The sequence below is a fragment of the Neofelis nebulosa genome, chromosome 1 (assembly GCF_028018385.1).
Source record: "Neofelis nebulosa isolate mNeoNeb1 chromosome 1, mNeoNeb1.pri, whole genome shotgun sequence".
Classification (NCBI taxonomy): Eukaryota; Metazoa; Chordata; class Mammalia; order Carnivora; family Felidae; genus Neofelis; species Neofelis nebulosa.
This window is the reverse complement of record NC_080782.1, coordinates 78,922,813-78,947,692: the sequence shown is the minus strand read 5'-3', so window position 1 is coordinate 78,947,692 and position 24,880 is coordinate 78,922,813. Positions and strand designations below refer to the sequence as shown.

General features: G+C 33.0%; 2 long non-coding RNA genes across 3 annotated transcripts in view; one reads left to right on the top strand and one right to left on the bottom strand.

The window, feature by feature from the left end:
- LOC131509939 (uncharacterized) overlaps window positions 1-19,179 on the top strand; it is a 156,311-nt gene extending 137,132 nt beyond the window's left edge. Inside the window, exons 6-7 of one of the 2 annotated variants that reach the window (XR_009260800.1) lie at window positions 14,667-14,714; window positions 17,697-19,179. This is a non-coding gene — a long non-coding RNA (uncharacterized LOC131509939). The remainder of the gene's footprint in view (window positions 1-14,666; window positions 14,715-17,696) is intronic. The other variant, XR_009260803.1, reaches the window with a different exon arrangement.
- The window catches only part of LOC131509944 (uncharacterized), a 175,670-nt gene that overhangs the window by 120,220 nt on the left and 30,570 nt on the right, over window positions 1-24,880 (bottom strand). The window lies entirely within an intron of this gene.

Sequence of the window (24,880 nt, the reverse complement as noted above, 5' to 3'; positions counted from 1 at the left end):
AAAAATATGTGGTTCTTAAACAACAAATTAACCAAAGAGTCAAATAATGAACCATAGTGGAATTACAAAATGCTTGGTAATATCAGTACTTATTTCAGGCAATAAAATTAGTGCTCAGATGGACATTTACAGCTATAAATGTTTCCAATAAAAATGAACATCCCAAATCAGTAACCTAATCTCCTACTTTTATAGTAATGGAGTAAAATTCAGTAATCCAATGCAAGAAAAAGAAAGAAGAAGTAAATATTAGACAACAGCAAAATAAAATATAGAGAAAATTGAACAAAACCAAAAACTGATTCATTGCAAAGATACACCCAATTCCAACCAAGGAAAAAGAAAAGTTTCAATTGTTGAAATCAGGAATTAAAAATGTATCTTAACTACAGACTTTACAGAAATAGAAGTGGATTATAAGGAAATGTTTAAAAGAGGTATATGCCAAACAATTAAACGATAGTACATTTCTATAAAGACATAAACAGATTGAATTAGTAATAAAAACAAATTTACAAAGAATCATTCAGGACCAGATGAACTCACTGGTACATTCAACCAAATAATTAGGAGAGTAACACTAATACTTCTTAAATACCTATTTGTTAAAAAGAAGAAATATAGGAACACTTCTTAACTCATTTTAGGAGGCCAATATTATCTTGGTAAAGTCAGACAAAGTTCTCACGAGAAAATATAGTATGCCAGTGTCCTCTATGAATATTGACACAGATATTCTCAGCAAAATATTAGAAAAGCAAATTTAAAGGATTATATATATGTATGTATATATATATATATATATATATACATACATATATATGTAATACAGTATTATATACTATAAACAAGTGGGAGTTATCTCACAAATGTGAGGATGGGTCAACATACAGAAATCAATCAATGTAATATACCATATTTATAAAATAATGGGGGAAATGGAAAAATATTTACATATTTATCATAGTAGATGCAGAAAAATGTTTTTGATAGAGGATAGCTACAGAAAATCCACAATCAACACCATTCTTAATGCTGAGAAACTGAAAGCTGTTACTTAAGATCAGGAAAAAGACAAAAAAGTCTGCCCTTGTCCATTTTATTCAACATGGTATTGGAAGTTCTAGACAGGGCGATAAGAGATAGTTTTACTTTTTACAATCAAGTCTGAGTATTTTTATTTCTTTTGCTTGCCTATTTGCAGCTGACATGATTTTATACATAAGAATTCTTGAAGAATCCAAAAAGATAATAAAAATGATAAGTTCAGCAAGGTTGCAAGACAAAAAATTAATGCACAAAACTCAATTATATTTCTATATGCTTGCAATTTATAATTCATTCATAAAGTGAAGAAAACAATTCCATTTATAATAGCATGAAAAATAAGATAATTAGGAATAAGTTAAACAGGGAGGTAAAAAATTTGTACACGTAAAACCACAGGAAATTAAAGACCTAAATAAATGGAAAGACTCCTCATGTTTATTGATAGGCAGTCTTAATATTGTTAAGATAGCAATACTTCCTATACATATTCAATATAATTCTTATCAAAACTCCAACTACTTTTTTTTTTTACAGAAATATACAGGATGATCCTAATAGTCACATAGATACTTAAGAGACTGAGAATAGTACCCCCCCACACACAAATCTAGAAAAAGTAGAAATCTATAGGACTTATGTATCCCAACTTCAAAACCTAGTAACACAGCTACAGTAATAAAATGTGTTACTAACATAAGGATAGACAAAACAATAGAATAGAGTTTGGAATCCAGACATAAAACCTCCCTTTTATAGTCAGTCGATTTTCAACAAGGGTGTTAAGAAAATTTAATGGTGAAAAGAATCACCTTTTTAACAAACCATCTTTTTATCTAGTTGCTGGGACAGCTGGATATTCATGTGTAAAGGAATGAATCTGAACCCCTACCTTCTACCACATATAAAAATTAACTCAAAATTGATCACATATGTACATTATTTTTAATCATGACAACAAAATTATAAAACTCTTAAAAGAAAACATAGTTGTAAATCTTTGCAATATCATATTACGGAGTTTTTGAGATAGGACACCAAAAATGAAGCAACTGAAGAAAAATTACGATACACTGGAACTCATCAAACATAAAACCTTTTATGTATCAAACAGAATGGAAGAAAATATTTGCAAGTAATACATATGATAAAAGTCTAGTATCCAAAATCTATAGAGAACTCTCATAGCCCAACGTAACAAGATGCATCAATTAAACATGGGAAAAGTATTTCAATAGATACTTCTCCAAAGAATATATACAAATGGCCAATAAGAACATGTAAAGGGACTCAGCATCATTGTCATTAGGAAATAAAAACCAAAATAATACATAATGTGCTACCACTGCACACACAAAAACCAAAAAGTAAATGGTATAATAATGTAAAAACAAATATAAAACAAGAAGCATTGCCAACCATGTGGAGTAATTGGAACTCTCATGCATTGCTTGTGGAAATATGATTTCAGACAAAACAGAAAATGGTTTGGTAGTTCCACAAAAAGTTAGACTTGCTACATAACTTAATGTTTCACTCCTTGGTATATAGGCATCAAATAACAATTAAAAATTGAAAATAGGTACTCAAATAGAAATTAATACATGAATGTTAGAACAATATTCATAAAAGCTAAAAGATTGAAGCAGCCTAAGGGTCCATCAACAGATGAAAAAATATATATTAATATGAATACATATGTATATATATTATATTATATAAATATATTTTATATGCATATAGATTATACTATAATCATACAATTATGTAATATATAATTATATTAATAGAACTTACAGTATATAAACATATATATTTATATAAAATTCATTTTATAAATATATATGAATATTATTCACTTATAAAAAAAGAATAAACAATTGATACATACTACAACATCAATGGACCTTGGAGTCATTATGCTGTGAAAGAAGCCAAAGCCACATATTTTATAATTCCATTTATATAAGATATTCAGATTAAGCAGATCCATATAGTCAGAAAGTATACTTTCCCCCTGGGTGCAAAGGGGAAGGGGGGAGAGAAAGTGACTGATAACTGGAATGGGGTTTCTTTTTGGAGTATTAAATATTCTAAAATTACTTGTGATGGTTGTACAACCTTGGCCATATACTAAAAACCACTCAATTTTTCACTTTAAAGTGGTGGATTTTATGTATTTAAATTATATCACAATAAATATACACTTACATACATGCAAAATTGTGCAAAAATCTAGGAACATTATAATTGTCAAAATTCTTAGGATGGATGGTATGATGAAAACCCAATAATTGTGATCGCTACATGAACTCAGGAAATATCACTATCATAAGGCTTTTGCAGTGAGGTCAACAATAAATAAGTGAAAATCTATAGTAACAGTGTTGCATTTTTAATACAGAATATATCTAAATATAGAACTAAAGCTAAAGAGTTTTGTGAATTATGAATAACAGCACATAACAGATTGACTCATACAGGATAGGTGATATAAAAAATGTTGCATCTACAAAAATACCAATTTCACACAGTTTACCACAAAGATGTAATAGAGACAAAGTAAAAATTATGTTTTAAAAAGTGTAGAGAAAGAGGTGACAGAAAATGATAGCATGTCAATTTCTGTATTTTTTCCTAATGATGTGACAAATTATATAGTCAAACTGATAATTGCAGGAAAATTTTAATGTCTTATTTAAAATGATAAACATTAAAGATAAAGTAAGCTATGTTAACAGAAGAACAAAATATAATTAACAATAATTGAGAGATTGAAAATGGAAAATTGAGAGGAGGTAAGGAAATATTTTAACTGTAAGAATTTTCTAATCTTACATTCTTAAAAAATGTAGCTAAATATTTGACACCAGAAAGGGAATAGGAACCTAAATAGAATGGAATTAACAAAAAAGAATAGAACAAAATTCATGTTAGACTTTATAATTATATTTGAATCATAAATTAGTGGCAAAAAATTGGACATTTCAACTGTTTTTATCATAACTATTCAGGATAAAACATGGTTCTCCTCTTCCTTGTGTATGTCAAAGATAAATAATTACAGATGATTTGTAAAAGAAGTCATAAATGCAACACACCATGTATGTTGTATATTATACATTCAGTATTTGGTATTATATTTTTGGAAAGAAATATGACAACGTCAATCAAAATGTAAAATGTACATTATTTTATTTTATTTTAATTTTTTTAACGTTTATTTATTTATTATTGAGAGACAGAGAGACACAGAGCCTAAGCAGGGGTGGGGTAGAGAGAGGGGGGAGACACAGAATCTGAAGCAGGCTCCAGGCTCTGAGATGTCAGCACAGAACCCGACGCGGGGCTCAAACTCACAAACTGCCAGATCATGACCTGAGCCGAAGTCGGTTGCTCAACCAACTGAGCCACCCAGGCGCCCCTTAGATTCAATAATATAACTTCTAGAAATTCATCCTGGATATTCACAGAAAAAATAGGAAAACACAGAAATGTATTCACAGAATTTTTTCATAATAGCCAAAGTTTGGAATTGACTTGAATGACCATCAGTAGCAAATTACTTTTTTTGAAAAGTATGTAGGGTATACGTGAAGGAGATTTATTTACTAATTTCAGAATGTGAGCTACAAGGACAGGGATCTTCAGAATTTTACAGGAACAAGGGTGCTGGCAGATGCCCTTTCCCTTCCCCTCCCTCAGTATAGACAGCAGCAACCCGACCTAACATTCTATCTCTCTTGCTAGTACTACATGCCCTACCCTCACATTGCCCCTCAGCCTCCCCTCATCCAACCCGCCAGCCTCAGCAGGCTCCCTCTGGAGTGGCTCCTACCCTACCACACCCTGCAAGCAGTCCCTGCATGAACCTCCACCACCTTAAAGTGACTCCTGTCTGCGGAGGCGGGGAAATAAGCCCACACACCAGTGCCCCTGCCATTCCTGCAGACAGGCCTTGTAGCTGGCTACAGAAGGAGCAAGATTTGCCCTTCTGCTGCCTACAGCTGTGGCAGAGAGGCTTATTGTAGACACCTAGTCTGACTCCTGGCCTCTCTCACAAAGAGCCTGCAGTGGTCTTGGGCCTCTCAATAACACAGGAACCAAACCCAGACCAGTCAGTGCATACACAGCAGGAAAACTGGGTCAGAGCAGCCAACTGAACTGAGGATAAACATGACTCAATCACAACAGTAGAGTACAGACAGCTCACCCAGGAGACATCCAGACACCATCCAGACACCCTGGATGCCTGGTGCTGGTGACCAGGGGCACTGGTAAAGAAAGAAGGCCCATCTATTTGCTGCCTAGAAGAGACTCGCTTCATACCTAAGAATACACACAGATTGAAAGTGAAGGGGTGGACAAACATATTCTGTGAAAATGGAACCAATTCAAAAAAAAAAAAAAGCCAGTGTAGCAATATTTAGATGGATGAATGGATAAAGAAAATGTGGTATAGGGGCACCTGGGTGGCTCAGTCGGTTAAGCGGCTGACTTCGGCTCAGGTCATGATCTCACAGTCTGTGGGTTCGAGCCCCGCGTCGGGCTCTGTGCTGACAGCTCAGAGCCTGGAGCCTGCTTCTGATTCTGTGTCTCCCCCTCTCTCTGACCCTCCCCCGTTCATGCTCTGTCTCTCTCTGTCTCAAAAATAAATAAATGTTAAAAAAAAATTTAAAAAAAAAAAAAAAAAAAGAAAATGTGGTATATATACACAATGGAGTATTACTCGGCAATCAAAAAGAATGAAATCTTGCCATTTGCAACCACATGGATGGAACGGGAGGGTATTATGCTAAGTGAAATTACTCAGAGAAAGACAAAAATCATATAACTTCACTCATATGAGGACTTTAAGAGACAAAACAGATGAACATAAGGGAAAGGGAACAAAAATAATATAAAAATAGGGAGGGAGACAAAACAGAAGAGACTCATAAATATGGAGAACTGAGGGTTGTGGGGGGCAGATGGGCTAAATGGGTAAGGGGCATTAAGGAATCTACTCCTGAAATCACTGTTTCACTATATGCTAATTTGGATGTAAATTAAAAAAAAATAAAAAGTAAAATAAAATAAATAAAATAAAAAATAAAATAAGATAAAATAAGCTTTAAAACGAAGGCTGGAGTGAGAGAAAAGAAGAGCACTACATACTGATAAAGTGATGAATCCAACAAGAGAATGTGTTAATTATAAATATCTATGCACCCAACATTGGAGCACCTAAGTACATAAAGAAAATATTAACAACTATAAAGGGAAAAATTAGCAGTAACACATTAATAATAGGGACTTTAACTCCTCACTTATAACAACAGATAGATTATCCAGACAAAACAACCAGGAGACCGTGGCTTTGAATGACACATTATACCAGATGGATCTAACAGATATATATTGAACAGTCCATTCCCAAACAGCAGAATATATATTCTTTTCAAGTGCTCCAGGATAGATTACATGTTAGGCTACAAAATAAGTCTCAGTAAATTTAAGAAGACTGATACCGTGTCAAGCATCTCTCCCTACCACAAAGGTATAAAACTAAATTTCAATTACAATAAAAAATCTAGATAAAACCACAAATACATTGAGGCTAAACAACATGCTACTAAACAATGAATGGGTCAACCAAGATATCAAAGAGGAAAACAAGAAAGAAATACAAATGAAATGAAAGGAGAACAGTCCAAAGTATTTGGGATACAGTGAAAGCAGTTCTAGGAGGGAAGATTATGGCATTATAGGCCTTCCTTGAGAAATAAAAAAAAAAATCTCAAACAACTTAATCTTACACCTAAAGGAGTTAGAAAAAGAGGAACAAACAAATCTTAAAGCTAGTAGAAGTAAGGGAATAATAAAGATGTCAGCAGAGATAAATGGAAGACACTTTTAAAAAAATCAGTGAAACCAGGAGCTGGTTCTTTGAAAGATAAAAAAAGTAATAAAAATTTTGGAAGGCTCATGAAGAAGACAGAGAATTCAAATAAAATCGGAAATGAAGGAAGAGAAATAAGAACTGATGCCACAGAATACACAGAGAATATTATGAAATTTATCTGCCAACAAATTAGACAATCTGGAAGAAATGGAAAAATTCCTTGAAATATACACTCTTCCAAAACTAAATCAGAAAGAAGTGGAAAATTTAAACAGACTGATTACTAGTAATGAAATTGAATCAGTAATTGAAACACTCCACTAAGCAAGGCCCAGGACCAAATGGCTTCACACTTGAATTTTACCAAACATTTAAAGAGTTAATGCCCCTTCTTTCTAAACTATTCCAAAAAAACATAAGAGGAAAGAAAATTCCCAAATTCATTCTATAGGCCAGCATTACCGGGATATCAAAACCAAACAGCAAACTACCCAGAAACACAGAACAAATACTGGCCAATCTCTGATTGACATAGATGCAAAAATTCTCGATAAAATATTAGCAAACCAAATTCAACAATACATTAAAAAATCATTCATTATGATCAAGTGGGACTTGTTCCAGGGATGCATGGGTATTTTAATATTTGAAAATCAATCAATGTGATGCATCACATTATTAAGAAAGGGATAAAAACTGTATGGACATCTTAATAGATGCAGAAAAAGCATTTGACAAAATATAACATTTGTTCATGATAAAAACTCTAAGGGGGTTTAGAGCAAACATACCTCAATATACTAAATGCCATATATATATATATATATGATGAGTAACATTTCATATATATATATATGATGAGTAACATCATACTCAATGGTGAAAAAGAATTTCCTCTTGCCACTTTTACTCAACATAGTAGTGAAAGTACTAGCTATAGTAATCAGACAAATGAAAGGCATCCTAACTGGTAAGAAAGAAGCAAAACTGTCACTATCTGCAGATGACATGATACTATATATAGAAAACCCTAAATTCTGCTCCCACCTAAAAAAAAACACACACACTATCAAATAAATAAATTCAGTAAATTTTCAGGATTCAAACTTTATATAGAGATATCTGTTGCATTTCTACGCACTAATAATGATATAGCAGAAAGGGAAAGTAAGAAAACAATCTCATTTATGATTATATCAAAAATAAAATACCTAGAAATAAATTTAACGAAGGATGTGAAATACCCATACTCTGAAAATTATAAAACACTGATGAAGAAATTGAAGACAACACAATAAATGAAAACATATACCATGCTCACAGATTGCAAGAATTAATATTAAAATGTTCATACTACCCAAAGCAATCTACAAATTCAATGCAATCCCTATCAAAATACCCATTACATTTTTTTAAAGTTAGAGCAAATACTAAAATTTGTATGGAACCACAGAAGACCTCAAATAACAAAGCAATCCTGAGAAAGAACAAAGCTGGAATTATCACAATTCGAGATTTAATGAAATACTACAAATCTAGAGTAATCAAATCATTATGGTACTGGTATAAAAATAAACACATAGATCACTAGAACAGGATAGACAGAAATATACCCACACTTATACGGTCAATTATTGTATGACAAAAGAGGCAAAAATATACAACGGGGAAGAGACAGTCTTTTTAACAGTGATGTTGGGGAAACTGGATCACTTTCTTACACCATATACAAAAATAAACTCAAATGGATTATTCTGACCTAAATGTGAGACCTGAAACCATTGAACCCCTTAAAGAAAAAATAGTAATCTTTTGGACATTGCCTTTAGCAACATGTTTATGAATATGTCTCCTCAGGCAACGGAAACAAAAGTGAAAATGAACTATTAGAACTACACCCAAAATGTTTGCACAGCAGAGGAAATCACCAACAGAACAAAAGACAACCTACTGAATGGGAGAAGACATTTGCAAATGATATATCCAATGAGGGGTTAATATCTAAAATATATTAAAAAATTATACAAGTCAACACCAAAACAACAAACAATCCAATTAAAAATGGGCAGAGGATGGACACCTGGGTAACTCAGTTGGTTAAGTGTCCAGCTCTTGGTTTTTGCTCAGATCATGATCTCACGGTTTCATGAGTCGAAGCCCCACATCAGGCTCTTTGCTGGCAGCACAGAGCCTGCTTGGGATTCTCACTTTCCCTCTCTCTATGCCCACCCCCCAACCCATGCTATCTCTGTCTCTTTAAAAATAAATAAGCTTTAAAAAAAATGGGCAGAGGAACAGAATAGGTATTTTTCCAAAGAAGACAGACAGATGGCCAACAGATACATGAAAAGTGCTCAACACCACTAATTATCAGGGAAATACAAATCAAAACCACAAGGAGATATTACCTCACACCAATTTGAATAGGTATTATAAAAAATATATAAGAAATAATAATTTGGGGGAAGATGAAAAGGGAACCCTTGTGTACTGTTGGTGGGAATGTAAATTGGTACATCCACTCTGGAAAACAATATAGAGGCTTCTCAAAAATTAAAAAAGAGGGGCGCCTGGGTGGCGCAGTCGGTTAAGCGTCCGACTTCAGCTAGGTCACGATCTCGCGGTCCGTGAGTTCGAGCCCCGCGTCGGGCTCTGGGCTGATGGCTCAGAGCCTGGAGCCTGTTTCCGATTCTGTGTCTCCCTCTCTCTCTGCCCCTCCCCCGTTCATGCTATGTCTCTCTCTGTCCCAAAAATAAATAAAAAACGTTGAAAAAAAAAATTAAAAAAAAAAAATTAAAAAAGAAATACCATTTGATCCATTCATTGCATTACTGCATATTTACCCAAGGAATATATATATATATATACAACGGGGAAGAGACAGTCTTTTTAACAGTGATGTTGGGGAAACTGGATCACTTTCTTACACCATATACAAAAATAAACTCAAATGGATTATTCTGACCTAAATGTGAGACCTGAAACCATTGAACCCCTTAAAGAAAAAATAGTAATCTTTTGGACATTGCCTTTAGCAACATGTTTATGAATATGTCTCCTCAGGCAACAGAAACAAAAGTGAAAATGAACTATTAGAACTACACCCAAAATGTTTGCACAGCAGAGGAAATCACCAACAGAACAAAAGACAACCTACTGAATGGGAGAAGACATTTGCCACAAGGAGCAAATGTCTCCTTTTTTATGGCAAATATATATTTGCCATATATATATATATATATATATATATATATATATATGTATTTGTATAACATATATATGTATATATACAACATATATTTTATATATATATATACATATATATATATATAACATATATACATTTTTAATATATGGAATATAAAAAACAAAAACAACACCAAAACAACCAACCAATGAAACAAAAGCCAGAAACAGATGCTTATATAAAGAAAGAAACCAGAAGGTTTGCCAGAGGGGAGATGGGAAGGGGGATGAGTGAAATAGATAAAGGGGATTAAAATGTACTTTTAGTTATAAAATAAGTCACAACAAAATAACAGATGATGAGTACAACATAGAGAATATAGTCAATAATATTTAATAGCATCGTATGGTGACAGATGGTTGCTACACTTATGGTGAACACCGAATAATGTATAGAAGTGTCAAATCAATACATTATATATCTGAAACTAATATAACATTTTATATCTATATTTAAATTTTAAAAAGATAAAGAGAAAATGCAACTAAGTTTCCCATTATATTATTATGAAAAATTATTTTATTATGAGTATAGTAACCTACATAAAACCTTGAATTATAACTTGATATTTGTCATTTCCAACTTAGAATAAAATATCGATTTTGTATTATCTGGGTAGAGCTAAGTTAAAGTTCATCATACACCATTGATTTCCACTAGTCAAAATGGCATAGAAAATAATCTCACTCTGGACATTATAATCACAGATTTTCCATGATATATTTGCTCTCCAAAAAAGAAAACACTGAAAAATATACCAAATCAGTAATCAGACAATGTCATTAAACAAACCATCATTTATCATAAATTGAACACCTAATGTTTTATTTGAACACTTAAGGTTTTTATAATAAGGAATGTAGAACATGCTAAAATATGTTCATTTCAAAGTCATAAAATCATTGATGATCAAATTAAGATTAAATCTTTGCTGGTATATATTCAAAATTCCTTAGTATTATACTTCCTAATTCTAAAACGGTATGATATTTTTAGAATGCTGTTTGGCATCATTAATGGCTAATTCAAATTTCATAATTCAAGGAACTTGAAAAAGAATAAAATTTGGTAAATCCTTTAAACCAGTACATGTTCAGATATATGTTTGTTGAGATGTTCTGTGGTTCTAAGAAATTTTATAAAAAAATTGTAATTCTTGGTCAACTAACAAATAAAAAACAATACTTATGAGCTTCTTATCAGTATTTACATATTTTACATAGAATAAATATATACACACTTTAATGATTATTTGATAAAATTTGTAAAATATTATAAATCAATATATACTTATATTTTAATGTCAAGGACAACTGATGCATCTTCACAGACTTCAGAAAAAGTTACTGGAAATTTGTTTATCAGAGTGCTGACACAAGTATATGAAAAGCAACCTAAAATGAAAATCCATATGATATATGTAACTGAAAATATTACTTAAGTCAATGGGAAAATACCATAATATCACATGGAAAATTTTGTTGACAAGTTTTCTTTAGGATACAATCCTTATAATATCTCTTATTTCTACATTTCAAAAGTAAGAATATTATCAACTAAGGATAACTAAATTATCAATCTTTATTTGAATGCCTACAAAGTTACAAGCTTCTAATTAGGTGATCATAATGAAAGAGATAAAATGTCCAAGGAATATTTTGCCTAGTAAAGATGACAGGCAAGTAAATAATTTCAGTATGTCATGAACTCTATGACAGATTAGAGTATAGGCTTTTATGGTAGTTCATGCAAGTGTATCTTTTATGAAGAAAGGAAATAATGACTGAAGCCATGTGGAGTGAGTTGTCCTCTAAATTGAACCTTAAAGTTGAATGGGAATTGGTCATGTGAAATTGGGGGTCAAGTTGATTCCCCCAGATGGACCAATAAACGAAATACCACAAAGGCAAAAAGAATGGCACATTCAGAAGGGTAAAGATGTGTGCACATCTAGGCGTGATGTCCAGGGAAGGAAAAGGTAAGAGAAAAGTCTCAAAAAGTAGATATGTTAAGATCTTAGGTGTCTCGCTGGTAGCCAGAACTTTAGAAATTGTCACTGTGTTACTTCTCTAAAACTCAAATTTTTCCAGTTATATGCCAGTTGTGTCATATAACCAGATTTTGTAGCCATATGGAATAAACTGAAAATAATTTCATACTAGAGTGCCAGCCTGCCATTAAAATATATGAAAATATGAGGCCAAGAGCCACATCCCACTGTCAAGACCTGGAGGCCACAACAGATAACTGGCAGTTCTATTAAACCACCCAGAGCATTATCCCATCATCTAAGGAGCATCAGTCTCTTATCTGTGCTTTATTACTCAAAAAGCTTCTGACATATTTTAGAGGTAGATTTCCAAACGCAGATATTTCAAAAAGCTATCATTTTATCTACTGATAATAATGGCCTGAATGTAAACAAGGGATATTTCCAATGTATTTACCTGTGTCCATAGTAAATGTGAAACACTCCATTATTTTTAAAATATTAAAAACAATACTAAAATGCTGAAATAAAATGACTGTACGTTTATTTGAGTAGTAGCATTTATAACTGACTTTGACATTTTGAATTTTGTCCTAGTTTTTCTGTTTTATATAAGTAGGGAGAAGGGGAAGAGCCAAATGAACATTTACTTGAAATGACTAAGTAGTAAACTAACCAGCTACTGCTTAAAGATGTGATGCTCCATTTGGATATGCAGGAAGTATCAAAACCATGAACATTAAACAACAAATCATTCCTTAAAAGCCTGGTTGGGTACTGTAATCATCTATGGAGAGTATGAAAAGTACAGACTCTCAACAGAGTCTCCCAAGATAAGGATTGAAAAAACTGGGTAGAGACACAATCATTTATATTTCTACTGAGTGCTTCAGATGAGATTGAAACCACACCCACACGCACGGTCATTTGAGAAACGGAGCTACAGGGATTACCTTTTCAGCTTAGATCTGAGCCAGGAAATAAGTTTTCTGTTTAATGTACACATTAAAACTTTTATTTAGATCAAATTACAGGCAAGGGCCCAGTGGGCTCAGAATTTAGAGATAACAGGAGATATGTAGCTCTCCAAATTGAACTAAATATACAATAACTATAGTTATAGGCAATTTTCAAAACATTAGTGATGAATCTTATAAAGTGAAATCTGTGAAGGTAAAACAGAATGTTAATATGGACTCTCCCCATTACTGTTTTGCCTGAACCCCAAAGTCAAAGAATTTACAAAAGATTACAAATATCCCCTCATCCAGAAGAAAGGTGAATGACCCTTTACACTTTTTACAGATAAATTCTGCCCATGTTAGTGATCATCTCTGTCCAGAGTATAAAATGATGGGATTGAACTTTGCAAGGGAAGATTTCGTCAGAAAGTACTGTCAGCAGAATATATTTTTTCCTCAAGATTAAGATGGAAAGGGAGAGGGAGAGAGGGAGAGGAGAAAGGAAGAGAGAGAGAAAGGTTTTCCTCACACCTCAAACTAAGAGAAAGGGGGTTATGAAATCATTCAAATAGTTAAGTTTTTCATACTGCCAGGAGATCTGGAAATATTATCCATGTGACAAAGCTTATAAAAAATCATTATTCTAAAATGTGGCAAAATAAGGCAAACATTCTGGGGCCAAGTCCTTTTGGCATACAATGATGACCAAAAAATACACAATGGTAATCTAAAGTAATATACATACTTGATCTTACTTTGTATGATTGATTTATAGTTTTCAGACTAAGTAAAATTTCTTCTTGTAGACTTTCCTACTGTACTCACACAAAGAAATTCCATCTGGTGGAACAGATTGCTCTGAAGATTTATGGCCTGTTGAGCATTAACCAGTTTTATATCTAACCCAGCAATGCTATACTAATATTTCTTTGTTAAATTGACTATAAATAATTTAGCTTCTCTGATATCTGTTGAACCAATTATAATAACTTAATTTCCCCCTCATTAATTAATGGGTTAAATAAGATCATATATTGGCTCATTTTATGTTTGCATTAAAGCTATGATCTTACCTTTTTGAAAACTACTGTTTTTCAAGCGTAATAGTGTGGCAGTGTAAAAAGGGATAACTATATCACAATGATCTGTCTGCCTCACTAGGATTGTGGGGAGGGAAATAACCTCATCTGGGAATCATTTCTCACAACTACTTCCTAAAGAATCAATATGATTTCGTCATAGAGTTGTACATGGTGTTTCACCAAAGCCTTCATTAATAATGGGTTATATAAAACATATGATGTATGTTTATTTTATATTAACTTGAGGGTAAAATTTTACTTTTGATAATTATATTTTCATAGTTTTGAGTGGTTGAGGAAGTATATCCTGTAAGCTCTTTAAGTGTAAACAAGTCTTTGTAGACTCCCAGAGTACTGCAAGCAAAACCCAGAACTTTACCCTTGTATCTCTGTTTCCCTGTCTCATTTACTCCAGATTTTTACTGACTTTGACTTTGTGTTTCTGTTTTTCTAGTTCACTGGTGGCAGAGGTCTGTTTAGGTGAAAGATGACAGAGAATTAGGTAAGGACTGGAAAAACTAGTTCATTGTTTTCTCTCAGTGAAGCTATTAAAACATCTTGTTCCATGATAGCAAGAGAACAATCTTGTTTACCACTGTATCCCAAATGTCTGTCAAAGAGTTTTGCAAAGAGTAGGCATTCAATAAATACTTTTCTAGTAAGTAATATTTTTGCTTCCGTGAGTCTGTTTAGTTTAATCCTTGTTCTGCTTATTACGTTAATAGTTAGTAATGTTTCTGCCCATTAATTGCACCCCCCTTTCTCTTCTGAGTTTAGCAAACTGTATTTTTAACGAAGAGAATTAACTCTCAAAATTCCATTCTATGTGACCATACTGAGGTCTTATATAGCCACTATATCCTATTTAATGGAAGGTGCTCATCTCCAAATGGCAAAATAGCTTTTGATAAATATTAACATCTAGAAAAATATAATTATAGATAGAATTCTACCAACAATAGATTCTGTTTTCTGACAGGTTCTTATCGAAGTGTGGATATATTTATGTTTAATGTCTGGATTAGAAATATAGATGGACCAATTTGTTTCAGTACTGCTGGGATATATTGAGCTGTTAGAAAACTGGCAAGATCTCTGCTAAATTAATGTTTCCATAATACTATAATGTTTTTGTGAAAATTGATACGGGGTCAGAAAAGAAATGTTAGCAAAAATAACAAAATATAAAGTTTTAGGTATGGTAACTAATATATAATCTCTGGCCCTCTATTTTATATCCTGAAGCCCTCGTGTAGTATACTGTGTTTCTAATTTTTCTAAATTAGAAATCTAAGTCTTCCCTAAATACTTGCTCCTTGAAATTCTCACTCTCTAATATTAAGTTTTCTCAAAAACTGACAAACCGTTCAGAGGTGTTTTCCATGATTGTACATGTCTATACTTCTGTTAAAATGTACTGCAAGGACTCAAATGGGAAAGAACATCTTAAACCATTTCCTCTTACCCAAGCATATCTGTCACTTAATATTTACTTAAGCCACTTTTTTGTAAGGCAGGATCATGTTAACTAGAATGATGTGCCCCGAGAAGATTAAATGAACCAACTATTATAATAAAAACCACTATTGTTCACTGTACATATAGAATTCACACTATAATGAGGTAGAAGCAAAGTCATCCACACTTAAAAACATTCTAACACTTCAAAATCTGCATATCAAAAGTGAACTTTCTACTTTTTGCCTCAAAGCTTTTTTTTTTTTTTTTTTTTGACTGTGCTCCAAAAAATGGCTTCAAAATTCATTCACATCCTGGGAGAGATTAATGAGTTCTTCTTACTTCTTATACATTTTGTTCTGAAATTCTCCCTGCAAACTATAATCAGACTTCTCTTTTTAAAACCCAAACTATTGTATCGATTTAGAATATGATTTAGCAGTGGGTTCTTTAGGGTATTTATATGAATAGGTCAAGTTGGCATTGGAAGTATTAATCTAAAACATCAAGAAACAGGTTGAAAGAGACAGTTAAGGAATTGTCAAAACAAATAATATGCACCCAACAAATTAAGAAAACAATTAAACGGCAGTTAAAACAACTAAACAGTAATAGAAAAATATTGACAAACTTTATGAGCAAATGTATTACAATTTATTTCAGTCAGAGCAGATATCCATTTTGTGATCATAGCCATTGATAAGTTTGGTGGAAGCTATGGTGACATGAGTATGCACCTTATATTGGACATAATAATTCCTGGATGTCATCAATCAAGTTTAGATAAGCCAATCAAAATGTACTTTGGTTAATGTAACATAAACAATAAGACATATCAATGTAGATAACACATTTAAAAAAAGAAGGATAAAAACCATATGATCATCTCAATAGGTGCAGAAAAAGCAGGTGAAAAAAAATTTAACATCGATTTACGATAAAAACTGAAGGGAGTATATACAAAGGGAACTTCAACATATTATATAGACCATAGATGATAAGCCCACAGCTAAAATCATGCTAAATAATGAAAATCTGAAAGTTTTTTCTCTAAGATAAGGAAGAAGACAAAGATGTTCATTCTCACCACTTTTATTCAACATAGTATTGGAAGTCTTAGCCAGAGCAATTAACCAAGAAAAAGAAATAAAAAGCATTCCAATAAAAGAAGTCAAATTGTCATTATTTGCAGATGACACGATATTATATACAGTAAACCTTAAATATTTCACCAATAATTGTTAGAACTAATAAGTTCGGTAAAGTTACAGGATACAAAATATACAAAAATGTGTTGCATTTCTGTACACTATCAGAAACAAATTAAGGAAACAGTCCAATTTGCAATTGCATCAAAAAGAATTTAGAAATAAATTTAACTGGGGAGATGAAAGACCTGTACAATGAAAGCTGTAAGACATTGGTGAAAGAAATTGAAAAAAGACAAATAAAAAGATATCCCATGGTTATATATTGCAAAAATTACTATCACCCACATATTATATCCCATTAACATTACCATATTACTCAAAGTGATCTACAGATTCAATTCAACCTCTATCAATATTCCATTGGCATTTTTCACAGAAATAGAACAAGTGTAACACTTGTATGGAACCACAAAAGACCCTGAAGAATCAAAGAAATCTTGACCACCCCCCCCATAAACAAACACAAAACACAAACAAAAAAAAACTAAAGCAAAAAACAAAACTGAACACATAATTGATTTCAAACTACATTACAAAGCTACAGTAATCAAAACATTATAGTACTGGCATTAAGAAGGGACACATATCAATGGAATAGAATAATAGACAGCCCAGAAATAAGCCTATGCATATATAGTCAATTAACTACAAAGGAGTCAAGAATATACCATGAAAAGATAGTCTCTTCAATAAGTGGTGCTAGGAAAACTGCACCACTATTTAACACCATATACAAAAACTAACTCAAGGTGGTTTGAAGACTTGAACATAAAACCTGAAACTATAAAAGTTTTTTTTTTTTTTTAATTTTTTAGGCTTATTTATTTAAGTGTGAGCGGAGGAGTGGCAGAGAGGGAGACAGAATCCCAAGCAGGCTCTGCCCTGCCAGCACAGAACTCAACATGGGGCTTGAACTCATGAAACTATGAAATCATGTCCTGAGCTGAAACCAAGAGCTGGATGCCCAACTGACTGAGCCACCCAGGTGCCCCGAAACTATACAACTTATAAAAGAAGACATAGGCTGTAAGGACCTGGATATCAGTCTCAGTGATGATTTTTCAGTTGTGAAATAAAAAGCAAAGGAAACAAAAGCAAAAATAAACAAGTGGGACTGCCTCAAACTGAAATCTTTCTGCAGAGTGAAGGAGAGCATCAACAAAATGAAAATGCATCCTATGAAGTAGGAGAAAATATCTGAAAATTGTATCCAAGAAGGTCTTAATATCCGAAAATACATAAAGAACTTATACATCAGTTGGGAAAAAATAAACTGATTAAAAAATGGGCAGAGGGACCGAGTAGACATTTTTCCAAAGAGAAGATACAAATAGATAACAGGTAGATGAAAAGGCACTCAACATCACTAATTACCAAGAAAAGGAAATCAAAACCACAATGATCTCACACCTATTAGGATGGCTATTATCAATAAGATGAGAAGTAACTAATGTTGAAGAGGAGGTGGTGAAAAGGAAACCCTTGTGCACTGTTGAGGGGAATGTAAATTGGTGTAGTCACTATGGAATAAAGTATGGAGTTCCCATTAAAAATTAAAATAGAACTACTATATGATCCAGAAATTCCACTTCGGTGTATTTATCTGAAGGAAATGAAAGCACTAACTCAAAAAGATATATGCCCTGCCATAGCTATTACAGCATTATTTACAAAAGCCAAGACATGGAAACAACCTAAGTGTCCATCAATGGATGAATGGATAAAAAATGTGATATGTATTTATAGTGGAACTTACATATATATTTATACACACACACACACATAACTGAATATTATGTAGCCATAAAAAAGAATCTCTGATACTATAGATGGGCCATGATGACTTTATGCTAAGTGAAACAAGCGAGAGAAAAACAAACTGTAAGATCTCATTTATATGTGCAATCTAAAACAAAACACCTCATAGATATAGAGAACAGATTGGTGGTGGCCAGAAGAAGGGGATGGGGGTGGGCAGAATGGGTGAAAGGTGTCAAAAGATATAAACTTCCAACTGTAAATTAAAGGTTGTGGATGTAATGTACAGCATAGTGTCTATAGTTAATACTGTATTGTATATTTGAAAGTTGCTGTGAGAATAAAATTTGAAAGTTCTCATCACAAGAACTGTGTAGTAATGCATATTACCTCAACTTATTGTAGTGATTATTTCACAGTATATACAAATATTAAAATATTATTTTGCACACTTGAAACTGATGTTATATGTTAATTATATCACAGTAAAAGAAAAGGAATAGGGGCATCTGGGCGTCTCAGTTGGTTTAGAGCCCACCTTTAGCTCAGGTTATGATTTTATGGTTTGTGAGTTTGAGCCCCACGTCAGGCTCTCTGCTGATAGCTGAGAGCCTGCTTCAGATCCTCTGTCTCCCTCTTTCTCTCCTCCTCTCCTGCTTGCACATGCTCTCTCCAAAATAAATAAAATTAAAGAAAAAATAGTAATACATACCCTGACTTGGACTCATCCATTTGAAATCATCGTTCTTCTACAATTTTAAAGGAAGTTAATGAAAACCTAGGTTATATTTTATTTCAATTGTACAATTTTCTATATATTTAAATGTAAACCAGATGCTTCTTAACCTATATAGACTTATATTCCATATAGTAATGAATTTAACTTAAATTCAACTGACCCAAAGTGACAGGCTCTACTCCTTCTTAATCATTAAACCCTAAAGCAAACATTGAATGACAATATTTAAAATTATTGTTGTTTTTAAATGGAAAGCCCTTTCTAAATTAGGTGATCATCCAAAAACAAACCTAGAGCGTATTACTCAGTAAGATTTAAAGCCAGTTTAAATGACCACTGGAGGAAAAAAGTGTGCATCAATTTTCAAGGTTCTAAAAGGTAAATTAATTCCTATCTTGGCATTTATTCTGAAGAATCCCTATGTTAAGAAAATTATTTTACTATAAGTTTACATGTTATATCATACCAAGAATGTTTATTTTTTAAGTTAAATTTTTATAGTAGAAATATTTCTTAGGTTTTCCTCATTCTATCAGTTTAATTAAGAACATTAAATAATTATGTTGTCACCTAAAATACTTAAATTTGAAAAGGCTAACAACATGATTTACCCTATGTCCTCTTTTTAATAAGGGTCCTTATTTCTAAGCATCCATGCTTTGATTTCCAGCATTTTAATTTGCAAAAGTCACTACGGGAGGTTTGTGTACAGAGAGATTGTGTCCTTTTATAATCTTGACATTATGTTTTAAATTTTTAATGTAGGTTTGCAGTAACTCAGTTTGAAAATTGGATGAAATCAATGCTCCCAAAAACTAAATTTTTCATTAACTTAGTGGAAAGTCTAAGGATGTCTATAGTTGCCAATATACGGTTACATTTTCCTATTTATCTATTCAAACAGTTCCAGAAAAGGTGAGATTGAATTTTAACAGTGGTTGGGATGCTGTAGATATCTATCACTAGAAGGATAAAATAGTCTTTGCAATGATTTTACTGCAAGCCAAGAAGAGCAATCAGAAATATTAATTATGACAGAAAGTGAGTGCTGTTAGACATAGGTCTTTTTTTTTTAATGTTTATTTATTTATTTAGAGAGAGAGTGAGTGAGAGGAGGAGCAGAGAAAGAGGGAGAGAGAGAGAATCCTAAGCAGGCTCTGTGCTGTCAGTGCGGAGCCCGACCTGGGGCTTGATCTCACAAAATGCAAGATCATGACCTGAGCTGAAAGCAAGAGTCAGACACTCAACCAACTGAGCCATCCAGGTGCCCCAGATAATAGGTCTTAAATAGACTTGGAGTCTTAGTTTTACTTAAGGAAATAAAAGGAAAAAGTGCAGATGCACAACGAATGTTTTTCTTTAATGGGAAATTGTTTGGTTTTTTTTTTGTTTGTTTGTTTGTTTTTTTTTTAGTTTTATTTTATACATCTACCCATAACATAGCTGGTCAAAATAATCACTCTTTAAACTATTGTTTTAAAAATTCAATATTCTATTACTTTTAAACATAGGAATGTCTTAGAAAATTACATAAGCTAAGGTAGGCAGTAAGTACAATGGAAAAACAGCCACTTGTTTTTGGGTTTTTTGTTTTTTTTTGTTTTGTTTTCCCCAACATGGACCCCAGTAATACTTCTCCAATTCGCACAGGGTCTAATGTTGGGCAAATGACACATTTCTTATACCAGAAGGTTTATATACAAATGAAGCTCTTGGATTAGGAGATATCCATGATCTTGTAAACTTTAAACCTCGCTACACAGTTTCCTATTTACTTTCTGCAGTGGTAAAAGTTAAAAGCCTCATAACCTTTCTATTTCTATGGTGAAAACTAATTGAAACAATCCATAAACACTATCAAGTTGGAAACAACATCATTTATTGAAACAGTGTAGTTCACTATTTGCAGTTTTTCTGATCTATCATAGATCTAATGTGACACTTGCCTAGGTGACATCAAAACTACATGTAGTGTTTTCTTACAAGTGACTCTGAGAGACTCCATTATACCACAATACACCAGACTCTTACTAGACTCAAATAAAGACTATTTCCTAAACAAGGAACCCAGGGACTTATTTTAATAAACTAAGTTCAGGCCTATTAGGAATTTTTGCTTAATTAGCTCAACTTAGGTGAACCCCCACCCCCACCCCTCTTCCTGCACTTAAAAATTCCTAATTGTACCACTTAGCATTAGCAAGCCATGCAATCACTTCCATCATGGGTTTCCTTCTCTAGGGATTAACAGACCTAGTTTTATGTGTATGTTTTTTTGTTGCTCTTTGTTTTGTTTTGTTCTTACCTTCAGTAATCTTCTTACACTTTAACAGTATAAAGGAGCCACTCAGATTTCTTCAGAAGTTTCATTCACAAGTACTGTGCTACTTGTCAACAGAAAGTGAAAACATTAGCTCTCATGGGTTCTTTTTTGCTCAGCTTAGTCTTCTGGTCGTCCCACACTGAGCGAGTCTTCTATAGAGAATTATAGTCTCCTGTGAGAGTTTAATTCATTCAGGCATTTTTCATTTTTTCCCTTAAAATGTCTGTTTTGCTGTTTTCTTTTTGTCATTTTGGCAGGAGAAGAGAAACTAGTGCAGACTTTTTCAGAATTTGTGTTTTTCATCTGTAAAAGAAAATCTTTCTGTGTCTCTTCTATGTGAAACATGGTACCGCCAAGTTTTAAACAAGTTTTTCATGCTTTTAAATAGAGTGTTAATATGGTTTTACAAATATAAAAAGGGAGAAATTTTTATATGATATTTCAAGTAAAATGAATCATTTAAATTAGAGTATTTTGATAATATAATTTTGCCCTGGTTTTACCAGAGTATAAAAATGTAAGTGTCAGGGTGCCTGGGTGGCTCAGTCGGTTAAGCAGCCGACTTCTGCTCAGGTCATGAACTCTTGGCTCATGAGTGAGAGCCCCGTATTGGGCTCTGTGCTGACAGCTCACAGCCTAGAGCCTGCTTTGGATTCTGTGTCTCCCTCTCTTTCTGCCCCTCCCTCTCCCCTCTCTTTCTCTCTCAAAAATAAATGAACATTAAAAAAAATGTAGGTGTAATTCTAGGTTGTGCAATATTTACTGTCTTATAGAAAACATAAATAATCAAAACTTCCTATTCTCTATAACAAATTTACTAGGTTTAGGCTACTTTAATTTCATAGATGTTTAAGATTAACCTAAGGTTATATTAACAGTGAAAAATGTAAATTATTAATCCAAACAAATTGAATTATAATATCCAGTATCTTCACAAATTAGATTATTTCTGGTAGCTTCAGACATGGTAAAATTTACATGAAACTACAGAGTTTCCTTAATAGAATTACTTAGACCAAATGCCATATTTTGTAGGATGGTTTTTAAATCAGTGCTAAATGAATTGTTCTTTAGGGATGCCTTAAATCTAATTTCTGAGATACCTATTTGGCTTTGAAAATCTGAGAGATCTTATTGATTGAATGGTTTTAATTAAGAAGAAATGCAATAAAATCAAATTCCTAAGATGGAGAGAACAAGCATTTAGACTTATGCAATAGCTATTTATTACGTTCTTTCTTACATCTTAAGTACTTTGTTCTTTTTTATTTTTAAATTTATCTTATCTTTTTGTTATAAGAACACTTATCCTGAGATCTACCTTTCTAACAATGTTTTGAGTGTATAATGTAGTAAGTACTGTTCACTATAGACACAATGTTTTATGGCTTATCTTTAGAATTTACTCATCTTGCATAAGTAAAACTTTATACCCAATGAACAGCAACTCCCAAACACTCCCTCCCCCAGGCCCTAGCAACCACCATTCTATGATCTATGACTCTATTTTAGGTATCTCATATAAATTTGAATCATAGTTTTCTGTGACTGGCTAATTTCACGTAGCATAATGCCCTCCAGGTTAATACATGTTGTTGCATATGACAGGATTTTCTCCTTTTTAAGGCTGATTAATATTCTGATTGTATGTATATATCCAAGATTCTTTAGCCATGCAGCTCTTGAAGAACCTTCAGGTTGTTGCCATATGTTGGATAGTATGGATAATGCAATGAACCTGAGAGTGCATAAATCTCTTTGAAATCTTGACTTCAATGATTTTGGATATATATCCAAAATTGACATTTCTGGTTCATATGATCTGCTTTTATTTTATTTCTTAAAAGTTTTTCTTTTTTAATATTTATTTATTTTTGAGACACAGAGTGTGAGCGGTAGAGGGGCAGAGAAAGAGGGGGAGACACAGGACAAGAAACAGGCTCCAGGCTCTGAACTGTCAGCACAGAGCCCAACACAGGACTAGAACCCACAAACTGTGAGATCATGACCTGAGTGAAGTCAGACTCTTACCAAATGAGCCACCCAGGCGCCCCCGTATGATCTGTTTTTAATCTTTTTAGGAAGCCCCATATTATTTCCCATAGTGCTAAACCATTTTACATTTCCACCAAGAGAGCATAAGGGTTGCCTTCTCTTCACATCTTTGCCAACCGTTCTGGTCTTTTTCATAATAGCCATCTTAACAGGTGTGAGGTGATATCTCATTATGGTTTTTATTTGCATTTTCCTCATGAAGAGTGATGTTGAGCACTTTTTCATATACTTGTTACCTGTTTGTATGTCCTCTTTGGAAAAATGTCTATTCAATTCCTCTGCCCATTTCTAATCAGATTATTTGTGGGATTTGTTTTGCTATTGAGTTGTATGAGTTCTTAATATATTTTCAATATTGACACTTTATTAGATACCATTTGGAAATATTTTCTCCCCTTCTGTAGGTTGCCTTTTCTTTTTGTTGGCCATTTCCTTTGCTTTGCAGAAACTTTTCAGTATGATGTAGTCCCACTTGTTTATTTTTGCTTTTGTTGCCTTTGCTTTTGTTGTCAAACCCAAGATTAATCATTAATACTGACATTAAGGAGTTTCCTTCTAGGAGTTTTATGGTTTCAGGTTTCACATTCAAATCTTTAATCCACTGTGAGTGACTTTTGTGTATGGTGCATGATAGTGGTCCAGTTTCATTCTTCTTTTTTTTTTTTTTTTTTTTTTACGTTTATTTATTTATTTTGAGAGAGAGGGAGAGTGAGCAAACAGGGGAGTAGCAGAGAGAGAATCTCTGACATCACAGGGCTCAGGGCTCAATCTCATGAACTATGAGATCGAGAGTCACTTACCTGACTGAGCCACCTAGGCATGCCTAGGTTCATTCTTTTCATGGGGCTGTCCACATTTCCCAACACCATTTATTGAAGAGACTATTTTTCCTCATTGTGTATTCTTGGCTACTTTGTAGTAAATTAATTGAACAAATATTCCTAGGTTTATTTCTGGGCCTTCTATTATGTTACTTTGATCTATGTGTCTGCTTTTAGCCCTATAACATACTGTTTTGTTTATTATAGCTTTGTAATGTAGCTTGAAGTCAGGAAGCATAATGCCTTCACCATTTACCTTTCTCAAGATGGCTCTGATTATTCAGGATCTTTTGTGGTTCCATA